Genomic DNA, 22219 nt, shown 5'->3' with positions numbered 1-22219 from the left:
AAAATGAACTTGAGATAAAATCTCTAACTAGCATTACTTTTTTAAATTATTGTAGACTTCTCTCATAAGTGAGTGGTATTTAAGATAAATCAGTAACTTAAAACTAAATTAATATAAACAAGGATTAAACCAGTTTAGGTGCAACTACATTAGGCATTTGCACTTAATTAAATTGGTCACTCTTCTATTACAGACAAGGCCTAAGTAGTGTTTATAATTTTATTTGCAACATATTAGTACCCTAGACCAGGGGTTTGCATATTGGCGGCCGTGACCCACAGAGTCCACAAGCATTTGCCAAGAAGTCTGTGTTCTTGATGCTCCCTGACTCAGTTCAAGGCAGGAGCCTAAAAACATAGACAATCAGCATCCCGTGCTGAGGAAAACGCAATTCACTGCCCCCCACCTCCATTCTACTGGAAAGAGAAGGGGAAGATGTGGGATCGGGGTGGGATGAAACACACCCCCCTCCACACACACACACCCACACACACTCCTTCAAATGAGGAGAAGAGAGGGGCAGAGATTGTGATGGGGACCACTTTAATTCCCTGCCGCAGAACAAGCTCCAGCAGCTTTAGATACAGGCTTCTCATTTGCAGGGCCGGCCTGAGGGAAAATAGCACCCCAGGCAAACTTGTATTTTGGCACCCCTGGCCCCAGCTAGTAGTGCAGTCTGTAATGTAGGTGCAGGGGATCAGAACTAGTTCAATTTTATCAACCAACCAAGATGACTGTGCTGCTGACATTCTATAAAGTGTATTTTAATCGTATGCAAAGATAAAATGTAATCCATCTATTTTGTTACCATTTTAAGGGGAGATGCACAGAGTAACAAATAAGGGACATTTTGGTCTCCTGAGAACATCAGGTGTGGACAAAGGACATTTATCTGAAATTTAGGACAATCCCTCAAAATATGAGGAATTTGGAAATCCAGCACCTGTTCAAGACCGTGAATGCATTTACTACTGTTTTCTTACTAAGGGCTCATTTGTGGCTTTTAGGCTCTGGCTGCAATAGGGGCAGGGTGGAATTGCAATGCCCCAAGGAGAGATCCAAGTGGTAATGTGCCCAACTCCATAGGAAATTGTTCAGCATTATCACAGCTGGTGATAGGGAATATGTAAATTCAGCATCCATTCTACACCACACAGAGAATGATCGATTGTAGTGCAAGTTACTGTAGCCTGAAATAGTGGCTATGGAGCAGTAGCGAAGATGTTCTAAAGCCAGAGAAAGCATTTGTCTCACCCCAGTTAATATATAGCCTGGCTACTCTTGATGTACACAAGCTAAAATTTCTTTTTCAAAGCACATAATTAGGTTAGGAGCATCTCTGGAGCCCCAAATTTCTTCCATTCTTTTTCAATTTTACCTCTTTATTAAGAAATGTATAAAACAAGGATACACCAATAATACCAATTGGTGCAGTCACACCAGTTATGTGCCTTTCAACAACTTTGGACTGCACCAAGCCATTAATATACACTACTCATAGGACAAGGTGTATAGTGCCAATAATGTTAGAATGCAGGAATGTAAACAAGGAACCATACCGGTTTCTTTAGTTCATTAAATACATAAGAGAAAAAATAACCCAACATTCGTAAAATAGAAAAGGACAAAATCATTGGCAAATGGTATTTTATGTTCAAGTTCCTAAGATACTATCACAAACAAGATTTTTTTAAAAATAATTTATCAAAATGTTTAACAGGATATTAACTGAAAGCATCCAGTGTCAGTTTAGCACTACTGTATTTATGTGCTTCAGATGAAAATATTTCAGATGAACAGGCAATGTTTAGAATCAGATAGCATCAAAAAGAGATTACACACTGCTGTATAGCAATGAAAAAAAGAAATTTGAAGAGTCCTGGAAAATGGTTTTGATTTCAAGATTTCTCTCTAAACTGACATCAGGAACAGAACTACAGCAACCCTGCCAAAATATCTGCTAGCATGATCTTATATTTTAACTCCTGGCAGTTTCAAACTTACCTTTGGTCTTCCCCTTTGACTCACTGTGTTAAGTACCTTTGATGTCTCAAAAAACCACAAGTAAAAAACACACATAAGAACAAATTGTAGACTTTCTTCCAAGAGCACCTTAGTCTGATAGAGACTGCTTAAGGGAAACCTATCTACCAAATGCCACTATAATTGTAAAAAATGGGACCTCAGAATTTCAAGAGAAGCTAATTCAAATATCTTTTTAGAAAAGTACAGTCTTAAGGCACACAGTAACTGTAACACCTTTTCATCAGATCTATATTAACCCCAACTCTCAAAAGGTGATCAGGAACTGAAAAATCATGTTTTAAAAGAGAAAGTCAAAAATTTTGGTGACACACCAGTAAGACTTTGTCTAGCCTAAGATTTAGCGCTTCACATACAGTCCTGCAGTGGCACAGCTGCACCTTAGTGAAGATACTACTATGCCGAAGGAAGAGCTTCTCCCTTTGGAGTAGCTAATCTACCTCCACAAGAGATGGATTCTATGTGGATAGGAGAAGCTCCTCCTGTCGACATAGCACTGTCCACACTGGGAGATAGGTCAGTATAACTGCATTGCTCAGGGGTGTGGGTTTTTTATACCTGTGAGCGACACAGTTATACTGATGTAAGTTTGTAGTGTGAACCTGGCTTTAGAGATGTGATGTGAGATTGATCTAATTGACATCTTAAAATGCTAGTGAAGAAAAAGCATTTGTACTTTAGAAGAGTGGTTCTCAACCAGGGGTCCGGGGCCCCGGGGTCCACCAAGCATGGTTGGCATTAGATACGCTAGGGCCTAGGATAGAAAGCCAAAGCCCCACCGCACAGAACTGCAGCCCGGGGTCCCAAGCCCCACCACCCAGGGCTGAAGCCAAAGCCTGAGCAACTTAGCTTTGTGGTGCCCCCGGTGACATGGGGCTCCTGGCAATTGCCCTGCTTGCTACCGCTTAATGCTGGCCCTAGATTTTATATGCAGAAAAATAGGTGTTGTGGAACATGGGGGCCGTGGAGTTTCTATAGCATGTTGGAGGGGGCCTTCAGTAAGAAAAAGGTTGAGAACCCCTGCTTTAGAACAATGCTAAACTTGTCAAATTAAAGTCCAGGCTTCCTCCAAGGGCTGGTTTACGCTGCAGAGTTAGGTCAGCTTAACTACATCACTCAGGGCTGCGAAAAATTTCACACCCCGTGCAGTATTTTTAAACCAACCTAACCCCCAGTGTAGACACCGCAAGGTAGATGGAAGAAATCTTCTGTCAACCTAGTTCCCGACTCTCTGAGAGGTGGATTTACTACAACAATAGAAGTAAAGTGTCGCTATAGTAAGTGTCTACACTACAGTGCTACAGCGGCAAAGGAGCGTTTCTAGTGTATATATACTCCAAAGCTTTAACTCAATCACCTGAGCATGCTCTAAAATACAATTGCTTTGTATCAACTAGAGTTTTCAGAAGGTGATAATTAGATTCAGCTAGGTAAATGAATATAAACTTCACACCTTTAGATCCTAAACTAGACAAGGGCTAACACTAAGTAGATTTAGTCAACAGATTTTAGTGTAACAGGCTGGCAAATGTCCGACATGTTCACAGGCGCTGATCCTGCTGGAATTTTGTTAAGTGGGTTATGCAGACTAAGGGTTTGTCTTTACTAAGGACTGGTCTGCATTAGAAAATTAGGTCGGTTTAACTATAACCGTCAGGGGTGTGAAAAATGGACACCCCTGAGTAGCGTAGTTAAGCCGACCTAAGTCCCCGTATAGACGGCACTAGGTCGTCATAAGAATTCTTCCATCGACCTAACTACTGCCTCTCAGGGAAGTGGATTACCTATGCTGACGGGAGACTCTCTCCCATTAGCGTAGGTAGTGTCTGAGCCACTGTAGCATTTTAAGTGTAGACATACTCTAAGAAAATTGGTTCAGCCTACATCAGGCTTAGTTAACTCATGCTCACTAAGCCTGACCTAAACTTGGACTTCTTTCTTAGTGTGGCTGCAAGGAAACACCTTGTAATTCAATTTAGCTGGTTGAGTTCAAACCTAAATGCAACCAGAAAAAAATCAAGGTAAAAACGTTACTCTACATCTATTCCAGAAAAAAGGTCCAAGATTAGATCAGGGTATCCAGCATCTAAACTCAGCCACCTTTGTTATTCAAGACAAACCCTAACCAAAGCATTGGTTCATAACCCCACCTGGATAGTGGGTGTAAGAGGATCTAGGATGTGAGCTGAGTAGATGGAATCACAGACCGCCTAGGAACAGCCAAGCCTAGGGAGAAGGTGTTAGCTGAACTGAATGTTGTCAGTTATCTTATTGTTAGTGTTTCTGTCATTGAAGCTATACCCCAAAATGGGATACGTTTGACTATACAGCGTATGGACTGTTTTAGAGCAGATTGGAAGAAGCAACTGGTTAAACCTGAAGGCAGAAAAATACTTTACCAGATTCTTTTCTACACCACCTAGTGTACAGTCTCTGGAGTTTTCTGGAGATGGTCAGCAGCATTATACTGATTTATCTGAAGCTATCACATTGCTGGATTTGTTCAATCCTGCTGACGCTGAAACTCAAAAAGCTTTAGGACCTTGAGGCTTTTCTAAAACCATCCTATTAAAAAAAATATAGGCCTTAGATTTACACTTTTCTAAAGATGTTAAGCAAGTGCTACAACTATCATTACAGGCTGCAAAAAGTTAACCATAGCCCAGACCCCTGCTATTTTTAATCACACTAACAAGGAACAATAAGGAGTACCAAGCCTGAGAGAGCCACTTCTACCAAGTAAAACTACAATGTAGGCGCTCACATGTTGGTATCTGGACTCCAAATACACTTTCTCCCCATCTCTCTACCACGTTAGAACCAATCTAAAGTACTGATCCCAATATTTTTAACATAAAAATCCTAATTAAGTTTTTCATTTTGCTAAAAATGAATATTATAAACCAAAAAAAATGGTAAAAAACTATTAAAAAAAACCATGAGATCCCAATGTCAGAGAAGCATTCATTATCACAATTGACATTACTCTGATTTTTCCCTATTCACAGCTGGTTAAACCAACCAAAAAAAAGGAACATCTCCATGTATTTCAACCTAGAACTAAACACAGTAAAAGCCCATTGAAAACAGTCAATAAAGACACATTTTTGAAGTTACTTGCTTTGTCTACCAATAACATATACATGAGTCCAAACCCTCTAAAAATTTCATTGTAATATAATACTCTATAAACTTTAGATAAATTAGGTCAGCAGACTACATATCTGAAGAAAAAAAAAAAAGGAGAGAAACAAGTGAAAATTATTGGCCCATGTAAGACTATATGTAATCATCTTCCTTCAAATTTGCTTGGGTACAGCAGACACTAACCAGAGACAGTATGATAACTTCCTAGAAAAAATTATATTTAAGCACAATTTGCAAGAGAAGTTCTAATATAATTTCACTACCCAGAGTGGACGGCCACTTTCCAGCTTCAATTCCAGTGCCCTTAGCTCTCCCTTCCAACTTCTAAAATCCTCCCTCTACATAAATGAGCGCTTCATTTATAAGGTAAATAAAGTAGGTGAGTAGAGGACTTAGTAAGCTAGTTTCTTACATATGCTGTGGAAGAAGTGGGTCTTCAAGAGGGACTGAAATGAGGCTTTGTGGACCCAAATCAAGAAGTGTTCCTTTGTATAAGGGCAACATAGATGACAGTGCTAAGAGTCCAAGACATCTCACATCTACAGAATCATCCCAAGTTACTCAGAGAAAAGAGTTCTGAGAGTTAAGAGGCTCCACATTCTTTGTGAATTAACAACTCACTCCCTACTTACTGAATTCTTTCATATACATTTGGAGAAGACCATCTTCCTCAAGTCACACAACAATAACGATCTGTAAACCTTCAGACCGAACTAATTTTTGTCATGTATTCTAAAAGCGGACAACAAAAACGCAGCTCTGGTCTGTTATCAATGCTTTGCAAGAGAATGTTTCCATTCCGTGTCAGTCACTTTATCTGCAGGAAGGACATGGAGGATAAACAGTACAATGAGCTGCCACTACTCTCCCAGCAGATTCTCTCTCACTTTAAACGTCCTGAATGTAAACCTTCATGAAAACCAAAAATATAAGGCTTCACTAATGAGCAGTTTATCCACCTAAGCAGGGGAGTTTTCCTGTGGGGGCAAGAACAAAGGTATACCAAGTGACCCAATGAGTAGATTCCATGTACACCTCAATGGCAGGGATATTCAGACACTCAAAAGCCTTAGACACCACCTAGCATTTTTGACATCTCTATATAGACTCCTCTTACCGCAGGACACAATTTAGCACATACACATACAAATCAGCTTCTATAGCACAACATGCACAAAGAAGTAGCTTTTGGAGAATTGGGTTAAGGTACAGCTCCTACCAAGCGAATAGTCCTAGTAATCTTATTAAAAACCTTTATTTTCTCCCTAGCATAAGAGAATTGAATACTAAATGATCCTTTGTGGAGGTGGGTAAGGGACTGATCTGTAATGCTTTACAAATGAAAATTCAGTGAAATATGTTTCTCAAGTGGTCCAGAATGCTTAACATATTTTACATTTCAGCAGAAGTGAGTAAGCATGATTTGAAATGCAGAAAATAACCAAGATAAAATAACTTAATTCATATAGAGAAGCTGAAAAAAAAATGGGAATTCCAAGTTAAAGTTAACTTTCTGTTCCTATCTCATCTCCACTGTGCCTAAATACTGCAAAGATCTCAGAGCAGAGGCCAGTTTTACACCTAGCGTTTAACTACAGTCCAACAGAACAGAAAGAATGCAAACTGGTTAGAGGCAGGGCCAGTATAAAGAATTTGAAAATAAAGGAGAGAATGAAAATCTGAAGATCCAATGACACCAGCAAGTGCCCTACAGGGCTGTCAATGAACTTTAGATTTACGAAATAATTTGATAAATAGAGAATAGACACCAGCACAACTTCAGTAGATAATCTTGCCTTTCACTGAACAAAATTAAAATGTAATCAAAGTTACATTTCTAATAAATGCAAGGGCTCTCAGTATTTCAATTAAATAAACCTCAATATATAAATCCTCCAGCTCCCAGTGCCAACTCCACCCTACCTATACCTCAGTATTTCACTGAAAAAATTTAGAAAAATGAAGCAAGAAAAAGTTTCATAGCCTCCTCTTGCTTCCACAATAAACAGTATTTGAGCCTTTGCATACATTAAGTTCACTTTATGACAAATATTCTATGTTAACATTTATGAACCATTTCTTTTTATACAAACTGAGAATTTCAAACCAATATATAAATGTATACACCACAAGAGCAGTTTTTAATCAGTATGATCAAATTCATTCCAGTTAAATGTCAGCCTGTTTAACCATTGAGAGTCGGTGTGTCGAATACATTTGGAATAAATCTGCAATCCGTCAGTGTTGGTACATGAGTGCGTCGTGGAACACCCTAACCAAAGTGTGGAGAAATGTTACTACAGAAAGAAACTTTTAAGTGCAGAAAACTTTAAATGTCTATCTTGTTTTACCGAAAGAAAGAAAGGAAGATAATCAAAAGCATAGACATATAATCAGCTGTGTTACATACCAAGCTGTTCCAGCAGTATCTTGTCATTCAGGACGTAACATTTTCACGCATCAGCCATACAGATCCCAGAGGCTCAACCCACATTTCCTGATTTCTACAACAAAGATTGTCATTAAGCTACCAACATCATCAGGAATGCAGTACTACTGTAACCATACTTAAATTAACCTTTCATCTACTTTGAGCAAAACAAAAAACACTGTAAGACTGGTATGGCAAGTTAGTCAGCTTCTAAGCTATTATCCATAAGTTTCAGATGAGACAGCAGATCTATTAAGAGCACAAAGCCTTACATATATGCAACTTGCACTGAACTTCACTCAAAATAAAATGAACCCTGTTCAGTTTAGCCAGATTATTGTAATTCTCTGCTTACTTCTGCTTTCATTTGGTTCACATAACACGTAATGCAGTTTTACAGGATTTTGCAGCTAGGATAGTATCTAAGAGCAAGCTTTCCTTGCCATGTTACTCTAGCACTGGTTCTTTATTAAGCATACAGACTTGAAAATTATTTTGCTAATATTGTGCTGCTACGGCAATATCAACCGATGTTTTTGGGTTAAGGTTATGACTTTTCTAGGTTATCTTTTTTTTTCCCTATGCGCTCTGCATAACTGTTGATTTCCAAGAAACAAATAATGCACTAAAATTCTTTTCCATACCTAGACACTTCAGAGCCTTATAACTCTTGGTAATATCATGGCTTTTAGCTCCTTACATTCCTCATAGCCACAGTCAATCTTCCATCGACACTGCAGATATGAGCCAGATCTCTGTATGCAAATTCTTTGGTTATGCATCTCATTTGCAAAATCCTTTGTCATTTCAAGATAGATCTGCTAAATTAGTAATACTGCTTAAACCAAACCCTGAATTTTTTTTTTACTTTACACTTGTTCCTACGTTCCCTTTTTCACAGGGCACACAGCCAGAACAATTTGCATGAAGGGCACTGCATTAATATATGTGAGTGAAGCTCATGTTCTCCTCTCCCATGTAAAAACGCACAGAAGGGAAACAAGAATGAAAAAAATCACATAGCTGTTGAGGAACTGCATCATTCTTGCAGTGGCCTCAAGCTGTAAATTGGAGGATTCAGGAAAAACCCTGACCCAAACCCCGATCACAGATCCACAGTCAGCAGCATCTTGGAGCAAAGCTCCCCCTCCACACTCCTTCCAAGCAAAGCTCACCTCTGATAAGGTAACTGGGCTGGCTGAAATGCTGCAACCCTCTGGAGGTCATAGAGCACATAAGATAGATGTTGCTGATCCAATCAGGAATAATTTATCCTCCCCATTGTGCATTATGTCGCCCCTACTGGATGGAGGAAATATACTACATAAAGTGGCTCTCTTTTTGACATTGGGATCTGGTGACAGTCTAGCAAAGGGAACAGACGTAGCTGCACAGTAGAAGATGCTACAGGCTCCAGCACAGCTACGTAGCTCCATCCACCTCATTTCTGCATTTTTGCTCCTCACTGCACAGTGGAAGGGGATACTGGAACCCAAACAAATGATCCCATAATAAGTAACAATCACCTTCAGCCATACATTGCTTTCAGAAAATCTTTCACCTAAGTACTTCAGACTAAAGACATTTTTTCCTATGCAGTATCTAATCTGTCTGCACACAAACTGAAAGAAAAAACAAACACAAAAAAAACCTATTTCAAGGACATACTATCTGCACTATTATTCTGAGAAACACAGAACAATTTAACATTTTAGGGGGAAATGACACAGAGGTCTGCAATCTTCATCTGCACTCCTCTCCCAAGCAGACTGCATTGCATTAAGTCACTCATTCTAAAGTCTATAAAAAGAGTCTCCAACAACTGAGGTACAATTAGTCAATAAAGGCATTCCGCTAGCTGAAGCTAAGAGAGTCCCAGATATATACTGTGATTTAATCAAGACACACTGAAAATAAAAATAATTTTCATAGTAGAATTATCAACCAGATTTTATTTGCATTCTTCAGTTTTAGCCAAGAGGTCTATTTTTGTTATAATGGGCATGATCCTGCAAGGTGCAGAGTGATCTTTCATTATTGGCAGTAAATATTTATATTACATGGCTCTCAAAGGCTCCACTCAGAATTAGGACCCCACTGTGCTGGGTGCTGTGCTGTACAAAGACAAAGCGACAGTTCTTGCCCTGAACAGTTTATAGACTAAATATTCACCTGCAAGGGAAGTTAATGGCACCTTCCAGTAGTGAGCTCACTGTTAATCAACAACAACAAAAATTGCAGGAATAAAATGTAGACAGGTAGCAGTGTTTTATGCATTTGAAAAACAGTATCATCTTCCATTATATTCCATAATGGTTTTTTGCACCAGACCAGTTACTACTGGGTACATAATACAGGTACAACCCAATTAGACACAGATTAGATGCAAATATAGTGTGCCTAGGAATTATAGGCCTTGTGGTATGTAATCTCCTGAAGTCTAATCCCTGAATACATTGGAGCAAAATTCCCAGCTCTGGTTTAAGTGAGTGCAATTCTTAATAACTTCAGCGCAGTTGTTATGACAGTTGTGAGGTTGGCCCAATGTGAATGACACCATTAAGATGTAAATACTGGGCAAACAGAAAAGTTACCAGTTCACAGTAGCCTTCCTACAACTGAAAGAATACCATGTGACTTGAACAGCAACATTGAAAATGACAGAACAAAAAGTCCTATTGAGTTCAATGGAATTTTTCATATTAGCAGTTCAAGTATATCATAGCGGAAGCTGGTAGCAACCCCTGTATTTAGGTTGCCTAACACTTTCCATTATAAAGTATTCTTGCAACTTCATCTTTGAGAAGCTTTCATGTCTCCATTATTTGCAGTAGACCTTTGGCATTTGGTATGCCTTTGGTATTCCGCACAGGGAATCCCCCGTGGGCTACAGAAGTGCTTTTTCTTAGTCCCATGAAATTCCATTCAGATTTTGGCTGAGATATAAACTATTAAAAATGGCCATTTCCCTTCTCTCACTTGCATTCCTCAGGAAAATACTGGCAACATGCCAAAACCACCACTGAACATTCAGAGGCATGGCTTGCACCCCCACAAGCTGCTCCAGTGGAACATCAGGGAGCTGCCAGAGTAGCTGAGCTGTAGCAGGGGGTGGGAGAAAGGACTCTATTCCACAGATCCTTTCTCTGCCCCCACTTTCAGGACTCCCAGGTGTGCATGTGGCAGGGTGGTAGAGACAGACACAGGCTGGGCTCCCCAAAACCACTACTCCTCCCAGACTCAGCACATCAGAAGTCCCGGACGACTGGAAAAAGGCTAATGTAGTGCCCATCTTTAAAAAAGGGAAGGAGGAGGATCCTGGGAACTACAGACCAGTCAGCCTCACCTCAGTCCCTGGAAAAATCATGAAGCAGGCCCTCAAGGAATCAATTCTGAAGCACTTAGAGCAGAGGAAAGTGATCAGGAACAGTCAGCATGGATTCACCAAGGGCAAGTCATGCCTGACTACTCTAACTGCCTTCTATGACGAGATAACTGGCTCTGTGGATGAGGGGAAAGCGGTAGACGTGTTGTTCCTTGACTTTAGCAAAGCTTTTGACACGGTCTCCCACAGTATTCTTGCCAGCAAGTTAAAGAAGTGTGGGTTGGATGAATGGACTATAAGGTGGATAGAAAGTTGGCTAGATTGTCGGGCTCAACGTGTAGCGATCAATGGTTCCATGTCTAGTTGGCAGCCAGTATCAAGTGGAGTGCCCCAAGGGTCGGTCCTCGGGACGGTTTTGTTCAATATCTTCATAAATGATCTGGAGGATGGTGTGAATTGCACCCTCAGCAAGTTTGCAGATGACACTAAACTGGGAGGAGCGGTAGATACACTGGAGAGTAGGGATAGGATACAGAGGGACCTAGACAAATTAGAGGATTGGGCCAAAAGAAATCTGATGAGGTTCAACAAGGACAAGTTCAGAGCCCTGCACTTAGGACGGAGGAATCCCATGCACCGCTACAGACTACGGACCGAATGGCTAGGCAGCAGTTCTGCAGAAAAGGACCTAGGGGTTACAGTGGACGAGAAGCTGGATATGAGTCAACAGTGTGCCGTTGTTGCCAAGAAGGCCAATGGCATTTTGGGATGTATACGTAGGGGCACTGCCAGCAGAGGGAGGGACGTGATCGTTCCCCTCTGTTCGACGTTGGTGGGGCCTCATCTGGAGTAGTGTGTCCAGTTTTGGACCCCACACTACAAGAAGGATGTGGAAAAAGTGGAAAGAGTCCAGCGGAGGGCAACAAAAATGATTAGGGGACTGGAACACATGACTTATGAGGAGAGGCTGTGGGAACTGGGATTGTTTAGTCTGCGGAAGAGAAGAATGAGTTGATTCCTGCTTTCAACTACCTGAAAGGGGGTTCCAAAGAGGATGGATCTAGACTGTTCTCAGGGGTAGCTGATGACAGAACAAGGAGTAATGGTCTCAAGTTGTAGTGTGGGAGGTTTAGGTTGGATATTAGGAAAAACTTTTTCCCCAGGACGGTGGTGAAACACTGGAATGCGTTACCTAGGGAGGTGGTGGAATCTCCTTCCTTAGATATTTTTAAGGCCAGGCTTGACAAAGCCCTGGCTGGGATTATTTAGTTGGGGATTGGTCCTGCTTTGAGCAGGGGGTTGGACTAGATGACCTCCTGAGGTCCCTTCCAACCCTGATATTCTATGATTCTATGGCACCAGCGGTCAATCCCCCATCTCGGGCTTATACAGGGAGGAGGAGCTCCCCACAATGCTGGGGCTGGGGCAGGTAGAGAGAGAGCAAGGCTTCCTCCTGATCACCCCCGGAACTGCAACCTATTCCCCTCCGCCCCCCCTCAGGGAAATTAGCAGTCTTTTGTTGCCAGATAATATTGTTAGTCTTGTTGCTCAAGTGATAACAGTTTGTGCTGCAATGCTGAAGGCTCAAGGTTCAAACCCTACTGCTGATTCATGATTGTGGGTGAGGGGGATTGTTACAGTTGCACATAATGTTTTTTTATTTAATTTATTTTTTTAATTTATGTCATTATCGTTCATCATTCAATGAAATAAAATACATTTTTTCATTTAAACAACAACCTAGGAAATTACACTCCAAAAATACTAAAATAGCATGATTAGGTTGCAAATTCAAGCACTCAAAAGTTGGGATATGCCCGTTATAACACTTGTCTTTGCAGTTTTAATCAACTCTCTTGTGCATATGCATTATGATACATAGTCTTTAACTACAGGATATCATACCATTATTTCCACAGGATCCCTATGCACAGGATGCACAAACTTGGAGAATTAAGGTTGCATAGCCTAGTGTAGGTCTGACATTTCCCCATTTTTGAGTGCTTCATTTTGCAACCTAAATAATATTCTTTTAACATAGTTTGTGTGTAATACTCAATAGTTTGTAACACTGATTATTATAAAAATCATGTATGAAAAGGAATCACTCAGCTCTTTGACAGGAAAAGCTAGTCCACGATTGGGTTCCCAACGTGAGACACCTTAAAGGGATTTGATGTTAGGGTATGTGACTGTAGCATAGGTAAGTTATCATAGTGTGTGCATGGGAAGATATTTTACAGCATTAAGATATTTTTCAATTACTGTGTGCAATTGTACACTGTTTAATTTTTTTAAGATCAAACATGCCATGCCCTCAGCCATCAGTTAGGAAAGCAGGCTTTGCTTAGTTCATGAAGATTGATTCAAAGATAAATGATGTTATAAGTGAAAACAGCATTCTGCACTAGCTCACTAAACCGGAGTTCCATAACAATTTACAGTCCCAATTCAGAAAACATTCTTATTCAGAAAAGCATTTAAAGCACGTGCTTAAAGCACATTAAAGTCAACAGAACTTAAATATGTGCTTAAGTCCTGTCCTGAAATAGAGATGTGAAGAGTCCATCTAGGTATACTAGTTATTTGTTAAACTCGCATTACTTTAGTGATTCCATGATTGAGTAAATACAAATTATTTAATTTATTACAGTGTGTGATACCAGAAAATTAAATGTAGAACTACATTAATATAAAGTAATGGTGAAGGGTTTACATACGCAAAGTCAGAAAATTCAAAATTATTAACTGAACAAGAGAACTGAACAAGAGAACTCTTCTAAATTGCACCTACAAATTAAAATAAAGTTATATTATAAAGTAACAAAAATATTATGTACGTGCAAGAAAGCAGATTTTTAAAACTGGTATCTGAATCAAATTTTAATTTCCGTACTTGTGTGTGTAAAATCTCAACTATACTGTGGCAATACATAATTCCTATGAGGTTTCTATGGTGTCACTATCAAACTTACATAAATAATTATTTAACATAGCTTTTTCAAACATGTCCACAGTATTTTGGCAAATTAGTGACCTTGGAACTATGTGCCTGATAGATTTCAAAATCTGAATGATTTCGCTTGCTCATATTAATCATTAATGTAACTTTTTTCAGCTCTTAAAAACTAATGTAAACTTTTAGGACTTTTCAAGAGCTAAGGCTCCCACTAATTAGCTTTCTAAGCCAAGTAAAAGCCATTTTGCACTCCACTCTAAGCAATTTTATAGTTTGTTTAGTATACAATATTTAAGTTTACATTTTGGAAGTGCTTCATTGTAGTCCTGTACCAGGACTTAATATAATTTAATCAAGTCAATAGTTCGTTTTTGTTTCTCCTCATTCAAATAATCCTTATCCACTGAATTCAAATCAGAAAATAATGAGACACATTTTATGAGATCAGTCTGGCTGCAGATCTTATTAAAAAGCCAAACCAAACAGGAAGTTCTTACTAAATTTGACCCAAACCCAAGTGCACGGGCAACCTGTAACATTGCAGGAATTTTGAAGCTGTCTTGGCCTCCATCATGCTACAGGACAACCTACAGTTTTTCACTTTAATCTGGCACATTGGTCCTTCATGCAGGCACAAACCCCATGTGCATGTGGCATGTGCTTCTCTGCAGAAACTAGTAGATTTAAGCCCCCTCAGAGTGTGGGCTCTAAAGGTCACAGGAGCCAATGATGCCAAAGAGATAGCGACTCCTCTGAACCACACTTTATTGAAAAGAACTAACCACCTGTGCATAAAAAATGAATACCCAAGGTGCTCCACGAATATCTTAATATGCAGTATCTCTTGAGGCCCAAAGTTAGCAAAAAGCCATTTCCTAGGAGAAACATATGGAGAACAGAGTTAGGGTAGAAATCCCAACACATTTTTTCCTAACCACAAAAGCAGATGGCCTTTACAGCCCAAGCGCCCTTACTGCTGAGAGACAAATAACAGTACTTTCTTACAACGTGCCCATCATAACCAGCAGGAATTCAATAAATTACAGAAAAGTACAATATTGCTCAATACATGGAAAGGGAGGAAACAAAACTGGATCCCCTTACACCTAAGGAGCAGGCAGCAGGAAGAGGCCTGTTGCTCCTGGCAAGGCTACTTTTACATTCCACCCAGCAAAGCTGGGCAGCACAGCCAGAGGCCTGGTCACTGGCCAATCCAACTGGCTGGTTGTCAGATGACAGTAAATCCAATTAGGACATGTAACCCCAAACACATTGTCAACTAAAATCCCGACCACCACACAGACCCAAACCTAACTGCTCTCCTCGAGGTGAAACACTCAGAAACAGCCAGGAATCAGCAAATCCTGTCAGCAAGAACTGCATTGTTTTACAGATGCTGGAGCATTATAAATATGTCTACACAGCTCACAGCAGCGACCCTCCATCCCACATCGACAGACTTAACATAGTAACAGCCATACTAGGTCAGACCCAAGGTCCATCCAGCCCAGTATCCCGCCTTCTGACAGTGGCAAATGCCAGGTGTTCCAGCAAGAATGAACAGAACAGGTAATCATCAGGTGATTCATCCCCTGTTGCCCATTCCCAGCTTCTGGCAAACAGAGGCTAGGGACACCATCCCTGCCCATCCTGGCTAAGAGGTCCATCAATGGCTATCCTCCATGAATGTATCTAGTTCTTTTTTGAACCCTGTTATAGTCTTGGCTTTCACAACATCCTCTGGCAAAGAGTTCCACTGTGCGTTGTGTGAAGAAATACTTCCTTTTGTTTGTTTTAAACCTATTAATTTCCTATTTCCTACCTATTAATTTCATTTGGTGACCCCTAGTTCTCGTGTTATATGGGGAAGTAAATAACACTTCCTTATTTACTTTCTCCATGCCAGTCATGATTTTATAGACCTCAGTCATATCCCCCCTTCGTTGTCTTATTACTCTCTCCTCATACGGCAGCCATTCCATACCCCTAATCATTTTTGTTGCCCTTTTCTGAATCTTTTCCAATTCCAACATATCGTTTTTCAGATGGGGCGACCAGATCTGCACTTGGGTTAACGGAGCTCACACTAGCCCTCTAAAATAGCTGTGCAGACAGTGCTTTGAAGTTGCGGCTTGCCCCTGCTAGCCTAAATCTATTAAACCATGCTGCGGAGGCTCTTTGCTGTGGGCTGTGTAGACATACCCTAGGCCTGATATACCCTCTTCTACGTGAGGGATGGTTGCTGGCCCCAGTAAGGATAGAGCCTGTGCCTCAGCCAACTGTGGTAAGCTTGCTGATATGCACTGAGGCTTCTGTCAGGACCAAAAAACCCCATTCCTACAAACCTACCCAACTTCACAGGGGCATAAGTGATGTTAATGCAAGTACTACCTTTATATGATGCTGCTGTGTCCTCACAATAACTTCTCACCACAGAGTTGAGCTTCTAGTCCTACCACTACCTAAAAGAGTTAATTTTTCATTCTGTTACCCTGATAAGCCAAGACATGCTTTACCCAGACAGACAGACAGACACACACACACACACACACAGAGTTACTGTCAATCTTGTATGTTCCAAGTTGTATTTGCATAGAGAAAAGCCAGCATTTACATTATAATATAAATAACGTATTTCCTTTCTTCATGTAACTCTATTTCTGCTCAAACATTTTACGGCACTCCCAAACTTGTTCAGCACATATAAAGTTGTACTACAAATAAAGAGCTGCTGTTACCTATTAACCTGTGTGGCCGCTTGATGAACTATTGTACCAAGTACAGAGCAAAATATTAATACCAGTTTAAAATCTTGTGTCCAGATCTGAAATCAAACCAAACACTATGAAAAGAAATATTTTTGTTTTAACTAACAGATACAAAAATATCAGAAAATGTTTATTTCAGGCCTAACAAATATTTTCTTCCTGTAATAATTTTTTCAATCTCTTTGGTTAAAGTATTTGCAATTATAATCTCTACAGGGTTAGTAAACATTTTCAAGGTACAAAGTTACAATCTGTGTGAAATCCTGTTCAGTGTACTCTGACATTACCAGTGTATCTGCTCCAGCAGCTCACACATTGCCTAAACATAGTTAGCCGCTCAAAAGTTATATTTTTGTCCTCTGATATAATATTTCAAGTTTTGTTAACAGCAGAGCATAAACATCATCCTTTTTCAGGGTATCCCATGCCCAAAGCAAGTAAAAGTCAGTGTGCCCTGCCCTCCTCCCCCAACCACTGAAGTTTCAAACATGATTCAGAAACTCAAGAAATCAGGGCATTTGTTCAGAATTATGTAAGAGCTAACTGATAAGAAATGTAAGAGCAGAGGGTATTTCTTACTTCCTGACATGCGGGATCAGATTGGGGGTACCATTTCTACTTTAGAGTTGACCGATTTTATAAATATGACGAACCAGAGAAGTTGTTTCAAGATATGTATCAAAATAGAAATCAGAAATGAATACCATCACTCAAAAAGGAACATACAAAAATGCACACTTTTACTTGGTTATACCTTTAATAGGATAACAATAATACATAGTTACATCCAGGAACCAGTAGTAGATCATGTGCAAAGTAATGTTTACTCTGTTCAGGTCTATTTGTAGAACTGAAGTTCTGTAGTATTTATGATGGTCATTGTGATCTATAAGCTATTTTGAATCCAAAATTTTCAGTGCCACATGGAAACATTTAAGTTTGCCAGGCCATATATGTTAAGACTTAGGAAATGGGGCCTCAAAATAAGCATATGTGCAAAATTCATATTAATGTTTCAGAACATTCAGAAGGTTCCCAAATAACAACACAGACCAAAACAGCGAAAGAAGCACTTTTCCGAAGAGTTATATGAAATGATTGGTGGTGTCTGGAATTCACACAGGGAAATGGCAGGAGTTGCTAAATACGTGCAAGATCAAAAAGCCTGCAGATGCTGCAGAGTATAGGGGGACTGAAAACTGAGCTAGAATCTAGCAATTCCTGAATTCTAATCCTGGTTCAAACACTGACCTCTCTCTCACCTGTTTCCCATCTGTAAAACTGGGATGGCACTTGCCTATTGTAACTCTCCGTTTTGCAATAAGAGTGTTTGTAAAGCTCTTTGAAAATGTAAGTTATGTGTCAAGTACAGCACAGTGATGGGGTGTTCACTGCACAACAGCTCTGAAATGGTTAAGAAAGCTGAGAAAAGTCCAGTTAGTGTGATAGGCCACATATGAGGGGATTAGGCTGAAGACGCAACCCCTGATCCAGGATGAAGTTCATCTGAGCGGGCGTGGACTGAGCTAGTATAAAGCCAGGATACTGGCAACAGAAATGGTTGCAGTGACGATTTCTGCTGCCACCCTTGGTGCATTAGAGAGGGAAAGAAGGAATTCATGGAAAGAGTAGGACTCTGACTCTGAGGGAAGGGTGTATGCAGAAGAGAGGGGGATACAGAAGGAAACCTTTAGGAGATGAGTAGAAAGCAGCCCAGGAACAGAGCAACAAGGTTGAAGACTGAACAGATCTTGGCTGCATGTTGCAGGATCCCTGGGCTAGAACCTGGAGTAGTGGGAGGGCCCATGTTCCCCTACCAGCCACTGACACAGTGGCATTGCCTGGACAGCGGGTCAAGTTGAGACTCTATACCCCACAAGGGAAGAAAGCTGCAGCTCCTGGAGTGAGAAAGAACAACAGGGGGGAGAGACACTAGGGGAGGTCTTGGACCTGGAAGACAGCTAATCCCCAGAACATCCAGAAGGCGGTGCCACCTGCAGTGAGTGAGTACCCCATTAAGAGTACATGTAATAAACCACAACCTCCTCTATTCTTAGTTAGCGTTGGCAGCAGAAAGTAGTAATATTAAAGCATGAAACTGTGTTCTCTAGAAACCTCTTTTTACTCTAACTTGCTTCTATCACTTTACTAAGGAGTCATTATTATAAGGGAATAAAAGGGTAATTTTATTTTAAAAGACTGTACAAATCAGCAAGCCAAAACAAACAAGGGATTGAAGTCATGACAGACAAGTATTTCCATAATTTTTCATACTAAAAATGTATGCGATAAGGTGCATTGTGAATGGGTCCACCTAAGTCTTTACTACTAGTAGTAGTCACCCCAATGTTGAGGGCGATGTTGACAATCACAGTTTATGCTCTTATTAAAATGATGAACTAACCACAGCTTGGTTTTGTATTACCTTCTCAAATCCACATTCTAAAACATGCATAAAGTCCTCCTTAGAGCTGACTTCATGAAACAGAGTTTAAGGAGTTAGAGGGCACTAGCAAGTTCTCTCGTTAGGTGCTAACTTGAAATGCTTAACTACAGTGCTTAATTTGAAATGGGTGTACACAGTATTGGGAGGCAGGAGTTTAATATAAAGATCCCACCTAGAAGAGATTGTCTTGTCACACACTGATTCAGGTCCCACAAATCTCAGATTATGCTATGGAAAACTAGATTAAGAAATGGTTCTGAAATCTATATTAAGAAATCACCAAGCTGGCATTCAGAATTTCTCATCATTCTGTTAAGACAGATTTGCTACATCCAGCTCTCAATATGGATGAAGAGTCTTGATTGGTTGGCAAGAAGGCTCATGTTTTTTAAAATAAGAAAAATATTTTGTTACACTAAATTCATCTGTTTCATCAATTTTAAAAAGTACATACCTTGATACCAATTAAATTAGCTCAAAATACCATAGCTGGTATTTTGAAAAAAAAATCACATGCATAATTATAATTAAGAATAATTATACATTCTGCCCATTGCCTTATTAGTCCCAAAATACAATTAAAAAAACAAACCCACTGGATGGGTGAGGCAAGTTGCAGAGAGGCAATGCAGGAGGAATCTGCAACCCAGTGCGTAGAATTGCGCTTTATAAAGGTTCTCATCTTGGGAATACAGAAAAGTGAGTGGGGCAGGCCAGGAAAGTGGAAGCGACTTGTACACTCCATCTAATCACAGAAGATTGACTAGTCCAACACCTGATGTGATGGTACTATAAAGAGACAGAGCGACTATTACAGCCCAATGTTGCAGTAATAATCATTGTTTGACTGACTGAGGGTGCACCTTTAATCCAACTCACACGTTAAAGAGAAGAGAGAGTCTCCCAAACCCCCTCTAGTTCTTTGGAGCACTGCCTACAAGAGACAGCAGCCTGCATCAATTTGCACATACATTAAGATTGGTTAATGTCATCCTAGAGCTCAGTATTACTGACCTCTGACCAATATTGATCAAACTTAAAGATTCACCACATGGCTGTTTTCAATTGATCAGAAGCCAGGATTTCTCTTAAGTATATCATGAAAAAAAAGTGAGTGCATGATAGAGAATTCACACGTTTGTATGGCCAGTATTCCCTGTAAGCCCACACTGCTTTTAGTTTAATATTCTGGTGCTTCTAGCCATTCAAATAATCAAAGAAAGCTACATAAGCCTACTACCTTGTGTATGTATAAAAACAAAGCAAATGCAGGGGAAAGGAAGGTACTAAAACCTGTTCCAGCATACTGTATATTTAGAATCTGACTTTACAGTGCTAACTACTCTAACCACTGAAAAGCAGCTTATTAGTAAGTACCAGTATTTCCACACCATACACCAGAGTGGAAACTCTTTAAAATCCATTTGTGCAACTTAAAAGGGACGCCAGAGTGTGAAAGCCAGGGTTTTTTTGCTTTAGTAAAATCTAGTCCATAATAATAAAGAACTTGAGAATTTTCCTTGAATTCTAAACCAAGTGTATCAGACACACAGAAAAAATTAAATTGGAAGTATCAAACAAAATGTTTTGTTAAGAAAGCTGACATATCCCAGATTTCAATATTTTGGTATAAAATTTTAATATTTTGTCAAATTAATTGACTTTTAGAGTAAATGGTTTTGTGTGAAAACTTAATCATTTGCATGGAGTCTTTTTTAGCATTTGTAGAGCTGTAGAATGATGCACAAAGAAAAGAAATTCCAATTAAAACATAATTTTAGCTGAAAATAAGTAATCAATTTGTACAGTTTTCATTCAAAATTTGCTCCTCGGAATCTATAAATACAAGGAAAGTGAAAGAACCAACAAAATTTACAACCAAAATTGAAACTGATAAAATCTGTAACCAGAATTTTGTTGCAAGTACTTGCAGCATTAATATTTTCATTGATTCTTTAGATGAACCTTAGAGGAGCTAAATCTTAGACTATGCAGCTTAAGGAGGCAAAGTAATTAATCAATCAGTCTGCACTGATATTCACCAAAGCATATGAGGACATAGTAAATTTATTTCATAATGATAAAAATGAATTCAGAGCAGGAGAAGTATCATCACTAGACAGGGTGTTTGGTTACCCAAAATTTTATTATGCTTTTGATTACACTACATGATCAATGAGTAGAGTTACTGATACCAGTGCTGAATATTAAGGCCATGTCTAAGCTATGGGGACTATTGCAGCATAACTACAGCGCCATCGTTATGGCGGTATAACCTCGTAACATAGAGACGGCCTACAGTGACAGAAGGAGCTTTTCCATTGTTGTAGGAACATCGCCTCTCCAAGTGATGGTAGCTAAGTCAATGGAAGTATTCGTCAGTCAACCTAGCTGTGTCTACAGTGGAGGTTAGGTTGACATAGTTATGGTGCTCTGAGGGGTGGGTTTTTTCACAACCCTGAGCACCATAGCTATGTCAACTTACATTTTAAATGTAGACTAGGCCCTAAGACTGACACTAGAATAAAAACCATGTCCCATGCCATATTTCCGAAATTCTCTTGTTACTTGCAATAGTCTCAAAACACACAACTCTGATAAAATCCTAACTGATCTTTACATCATTCCAATGCTGCTTTTAGTTGGTTTAAAAACAAAAGTACAATACATATTTGATAAGACATGAATGCAGAAAAAAGTACTTCCTCCATGACCTGTAAACATTTGTAATTTTACTTGCTTTTGAAAGGAGAAAAAACTAGTTTAGGCCAGTTTGATTAGTTTCCCATGGCTTCTGAAACCAGTTCCTCTTCCTGTCCAGACACACATTTATTTTGTACCAGCTGTTTTAGTGGCAAATTTCTCATATCTAATATATTTAATGGGACAGGCTAACATAAATGGCCAACAGCGATGTAAAAGGATGAGATTAGTATTTGAAAGCCATCAAATCCTCCATCGCTGTCTCATGGAGTAATTCAATGATTGTACTCATCATTCATTGATAGGCTTGCAGTCAACTCCTGACATCACTAATGTTGCATATGAGAATGAGCATTGTGCTTTAAAAATCAGTTGTTCTGCTAACAGGGCTGTGACT

At 39.6% G+C, this 22219-nt stretch overlaps 1 protein-coding gene across 9 annotated transcripts in view; it reads right to left on the bottom strand.

Moving 5' to 3' along the window:
* Window positions 1-22219, bottom strand: part of NCOA2 (nuclear receptor coactivator 2) — a 249769-nt gene that overhangs the window by 183627 nt on the left and 43923 nt on the right. For 3 of the 9 annotated variants that reach the window (XM_037892454.2, XM_037892453.2, XM_043539502.1), the window contains one exon: window positions 7601-7694. The exons of 3 other annotated variants lie outside the window; for them this stretch is intronic. The gene's annotated coding sequence lies outside the window, so the exon portion shown is untranslated. Of the gene's footprint in view, window positions 1-7600; window positions 7695-8265; window positions 8361-14690; window positions 14781-16296; window positions 16368-22219 lie in introns of those variants that run through there. 3 more of the 9 variants (XM_043539506.1, XM_043539508.1, XM_043539503.1) reach the window with 2 other exon arrangements.

This window comes from Chelonia mydas, chromosome 2 (genome assembly GCF_015237465.2).
Source record: "Chelonia mydas isolate rCheMyd1 chromosome 2, rCheMyd1.pri.v2, whole genome shotgun sequence".
NCBI classification, from domain to species: domain Eukaryota; kingdom Metazoa; phylum Chordata; order Testudines; family Cheloniidae; genus Chelonia; species Chelonia mydas.
This window is presented reverse-complemented; position numbering and strand designations above follow the sequence as displayed.